Source organism: Chrysemys picta, chromosome 2 (genome assembly GCF_011386835.1).
Source record: "Chrysemys picta bellii isolate R12L10 chromosome 2, ASM1138683v2, whole genome shotgun sequence".
Taxonomy (NCBI): domain Eukaryota; kingdom Metazoa; phylum Chordata; order Testudines; family Emydidae; genus Chrysemys; species Chrysemys picta.
Window position 1 is genome coordinate 6,009,488 of NC_088792.1, and position 5,612 is coordinate 6,015,099.

The following is a 5,612-nucleotide window of genomic DNA, read 5'->3' on the forward strand; positions in this document are numbered from 1 at the left end:
GAAATACTCTAAAGTGGGTGTAACACTGGTTGAAAATATAGTAATGACTGTTCACTGTCAAACTGGGAGGGGGTCTATAGTGAGGTTGTCCAGGGATCTGTCCTGAGTTTGGTACTATTCAATATTTTCACTAATGATGTGGATAATGGAGTGGAGAGGAGCTTATAAAATTTGCAGAGGACACCAAGCTGAGAGGAGTTGTAAGCACTTTGGAGGACAGGATTAGAATTCAAAATCACCTTTGTAAATTGGAGAATTTGCAGTAAGTGAGAGTTAGGTTAGATATTAGGAAATACTTTCTAACTATAAGGACAGTTAAGCTCTGGAATAGTTTCAGCATTAACGGCTCTTTTGATACCCTTCCCCCTCCGCCCTCGTTCCTTGGCACCCACAATTTAAGCACACACTAAACATTGCAGGAAGCACCCACCAGTCTTATGGGGTCCCTACCAGGCCAAAGTCTTTCTAACACTTCCGCGAAGGTTGCGCCCCACCTTGGACAGAAGGCCCTGTCCGTTTGCTGGATCAGAATCCGTGTCAGTTTAAACTCAGCCTTTTTACACCAAAAACCCTTTCTTTGATTGTCTCTGGAAACCCCAGATTGAACCAATCTATTGAAACCTCTCCAGGGGCAGATACTTCTCTAGAATGGTTGAGTTTTAGTGACTCACCTTAATCGCCCCCTCCCCTGCTGTTTGTAGGTCCGGGAGGAGGTCTGGTACCCCTCCTCCAGGGAGTAGAACATAATCACACTGAAGCCATTCCTAGGTTTAACGCATTGGTCCCCAAAGATCCTGCAGGGGGTCGCAGTAGCTGTCACACGCAGTTCTTCTCCCTCAGCTCAGGGTCTGCTGCCGAGGAGGGAATGTGGTGGCTGCCGTGGCCACAGTGACCCACCAACAGGACCATGCCGCCTCTCCCCATCCAGTGCTGGGAAGGGCCGTCATGTCACCCCAGTAGGACACCCCCGATTGTCACTCTGACCTTGGGGGATTTGTTGTTTGTGCACGTGGGTTTTCCCGAAAGCTGTTGTTCCCTTGTGTAGGAAACATCTGTTGGCAAACGTGCCAGGACAAGCAGAGATGGGAACTCAAATCAGCTGGGATCGTAGGGTTAGGCTGCACACCCCATGTTCAGAAGAGTGTACGGCTTTCAGTGTCCAGAGGGCAACAGCCCTTGCGGCTCTCTGTCAGCAATACTCCCCAGCAGGGAGATATCTCACTGCACCCACTCTGCTAGTGATCCTCCTGGGACAAATGTACCTGCATCTCTAGGCACCCAGGTTATAATCACTGGGAACGTCACCTGATGGAAATAAGCACAACTCCATTAAATTGAATAGATCAAGAGGCACTGTTACCAGCAGGGAATTTAATCCATAGGTAGGATATGACTTGTTTCCATTGTTTGCGAAGGAATGTCTGCCTTGTGAGACTGTGTGTACAGAGTGTGTGTGTGTGTGTTGGGGGGGGGCAAGACTGACAACTATGAGCACACATTTGAGACTGCTAGACACACTTCAGTGCAACATTCGCTTGTCTTTATATGACTAAAGTCCTCATTGAGTTGGACATGTGAGAGGCACTGGGAGCGAGTGGATTTGGAATTTTCATGCAAAATATCATCTGATGGACAGAGAGGAGCAAGAAGTCTCCTCCAAATGATAGAAGCTGCAGAGAAGAAGGTTCTCGTGCTAACAACGATGCGATTGTAAGGAGGGGCAGAGATGAGGGAGCTTCCAAGCTCTCACTGAGAAAGGAATTTGGAATCCCATCAAACATGTCACTGAAGCGTTGCTGTCGACCTTCATAGCTTTCATACAGTCACAGCTGTTAAGGCCAGCAGGGACCATTGTGGTCATCTAGTCTGACCTGCTGCAGAACCCAGAACAGGCCCAAGAACCACAGCCAGTCATTTCTGCCTCAAGCCTGTAACTTCCATTTCTGCGAGAGCATCTCTTTTGAAAGGAAATCGAATCCTGACTGAAAGCCTGCAAGTGATGGCGAATCCAGCACATCCCCAGAGAAGTGGTTCCCGTGGTCAATTATCTTCACTGTTTAAAAATGCACCATATTTCTAGTCTGAACATTGCAAGGGCTCCAACTTTTAGACCCCAAATCTGCAGTCGTTCCAAAGGACAGACCTCTGTGCCCACATGGACCCCATTAAAACCATGGAGTGCCACACAGGTACCAGGGTCTATCTGTCTGCACAATACTGTGGAATTCGGGTTTTATTTAGCACAGCAAAGAAATGGAATAGAAAGACTATTCCAGTGAGCAAACTGCTGGGCATCTTACCCAACTAACTTCTGTTTCCTGCATTTGCAAAAGAAATACCATTGCATTTGGGAAGCAAACTGCAACTGCCGTAACGTTACAGTGCTGTGTAGGTGAGGGTGAGAGACCCATTCTGAATAACTTCAGTCCATGGCTCATTCAGGTCGGAGTTCTTTACTCTAATAGCAGAATTTATATTACATTTTACATATTCAGACATTGCCTTTTTAACTCTCCGAACACAGCAGAGACCCAGGTCTAGAGAAATATTATAATCTCCATTTCAGGGAGTTCCAGGCACAGTTATGCCATTTATTTTTGTCTCCTCTAACGAAAGCATAACCAGAGAAAGGAAAGGCACTTTAGTTCTGTGTAGGGTAAATCACAGACTCTCCAACACAACAGGACACGACACACATATGTAAGTCACTATGGGTGTGTAGTGTTCTGAGGTATTTGTATTGTGTGTGTGATGGGCACAGGGTGTTTGAAAACCCCAAAGAGCCATTTCTAGGGGAAAATTCATGGCATAATTATTTATTATCAGTGATTTGCATCACAGCCGCCCCCGTTCAGTGCCGGTATCAGAGTCCCATTGCACCAAGCACCGTACCCAGGAATGAAGCCTGGAGTTGGCTGGTAGCTACTATTGATGAGGGCAGTCTTTAAGGCCAGCCTGCACTGGGATGGCCCCACGGTCCCCTCTAAACCAACCTGTCTTAAGGGAATTCATGCAAACTAGGGGTCTCTCATTAGCTGAAGGCTTCAGGAGGACACACAGAAGCTCTATGGAAACAAGTGGGGATTCCTGAAATCCGAGGCGTCGATCTCTGTGCTCTGGATTCTCCAAACTCTGGAAACAGAGTTCAAGGCCTGCAGGGGCAGCTCCCTCGCTCTTCCAGGGATGAGAGCTGGGGAGTTGTGGAGGAGCCTGCTGCATGGCGTGGTTCTGGGGACCATATGAGCAGTGAGGATTGTATTGGCATCAATGCTGGCTGGCCCTGGAGGGAGGGGCTGGATTCCAGGATCTGGGGAGTGGGGACACAGGGAAGATGTGCTGGCTGGCTATGTAAAAGGCAGCTTCCCTCCAGATCTGGGGGACTGGGCGAACAGGGAAGATCTGTCGGCGAGGTCTGGAGAAAGAGGCTGCTTGAAGGACCTGGACTGCCATGAAGGATAAGTGCTGGTCAGTTTCCCAAGGCCAGGTTGTGCTGCAGACGGAGGAGCCTGTGAGGACAAACCAAGAGGAACCCCCCAAATTTCAATTAAGCAGGAGTCTTGTGATAAACAGGGGTCAGTGCTCCAGTTTGTGCTGGAGAGCTGCACGGAGAAAGCACGGAGACACCCGACAGCTCCAAAAGTAACATCTTGTTACAGATGCACCTGCAAGAATGAGACTGCAAATGTTTGTGTAACCCACACACCTCCTGGGTGTGGTGTTCTGTCCCATCTAGTGGCTCTCAGGGGGTGTGTGGGTTACATTTGCAGGCGCTTGGCTGAGCAGTGCTAAATCTTAGGGCTGCAACAGAGCTGCAGTGGGACCCTTAGAGCAACCACTATTTAATAGAGCGCCAGAAACTAAAGACTGGGGGCTGAATTCTTCACTGCCATGTGCCTCAGTCTTAGTTCATATGACACTAGCACCTGAACATACCAACCAAGATCAGTTATGCTAAGTGCTGTACACAGACATAGGATGGGAGAGTCATTGCCCTTATGAGCATTCAATCTAAACAGGCAATATGGACGAAGAGTGGGAGAAAGAAAGGATCACTCATCGCAGATGGGGATCTGAGGCCCATAGAGATAAAGTAACTTGCCAAAAGTCACACACGGAGTTGACAGACTTTGCAAACTATTGGCCAGATTCAATCATCAACATCCAAACTTAAAATCAAATACAATTCTGCATTTAACCTAAACTCCAGGGGGGCACATGCAAGATGCACTCCTTAGGCTGAGCGGGGAAATTCGGCTGGGCAAAACATGATTTTGTGATTAAGGTGTAACAATAATAAATAATAATAATAAGTAGTAAGACTCAAGGATCAGTCAAGTTAATAGGGGAGTGTTAAAGGACACATCCAAAACTTCTAGCATTTCAGCAACTGACTGATAGAGAAGCAAGTGGTATGAACGCACTGCTGCCCAGTTCTGCCTGGCACCAGTTTTAATACACGTATTACCCAGGGAAGGACAGAAATATCAGTTACAAACCCCGTCCATCCTGCCTGGATTACAAAACCGCAGCTAAACGGTCAGCAGAATGTGCCAGGAATGAGCTGAAGAAAGAATCCTGAGACTTCCTGTTCTCATCCCGCAGCAGAATCCTGATCATGGGGACTTCACAGCCAGCAATACCGTCCACACTGTTTACTGTGTTTTATATAGGAGGGAAAGTTTGATTGCTGTGCTTGACAGAACTGCAGGACCAGTGGATGGAGAGGAAGTGGTCGATGGGATATAACTGGCTTTTGGTAACACACCTGAGACAATGTCTCATGAAATCTGATTCTCAAAATTAATTGAAATTGGTTGGGTAGAGACACAGCTACATGCAGTGAAAATTGGCTAATGTAAATACAGAATAAGTAGCAGCCACAAAAGAGTTAACTCAAAGAGAGGGGGATTCATTTGGAAAGGGGGCTACGGGGTATGACTAGGAGCAATGGGATAATATTAAGAAGGGATGGGTTAGGAACACTTCCTAATAGCGAGATGTCGCCAGCTTTGGAACAGGGTCCTCCTATTGGACATGGGGCAGTCCCATTGCTTGGGATACAAAAGAGCAGGTTGGCCAGTCAGGAGCAGTCCGGTGTGTGGTTATCCATTGTCGACGCACTGTACGTTCCCCTTGGATTTAGCGGTGGTACCACCAAACACAACGACCTGGGCCTACTGACTGGCTCTAGGGGAATGCTTGTTGTGTGATGTCTGGACTGAGAGCTGACGCTGGTTGTCTGGACTTTAGGGGAGAGGTGTTTTCTTGATATAAGTCAGCGTAGATAGAGCAATGGCAACTTAGAGCAGCTGAGGTTCTGGCCCCACAGATCCTCAGCTGGTTTAAGTTATCCTAGCTCCATTGGCTTTCATGGATCTACGCTGACTTACACCAAGAGAGGTACAGGTACCTTGGCCTTTCCCAATACAGCGGCCCCCGGCCACCCCCCGCCATGGCTTGTTTAGCAATTGGTGCACACGATTTCAGCAATTTATTAGAAAAATTCCTCCTTTTCTCCTGACCAACCTCCCTCTCTGCCCGCCCCAGCAGGGGGACCAATGGAAACATCCTGCAGATGGAGGCGGAAAAGCCACCGGTTAAGGGAGGACCAA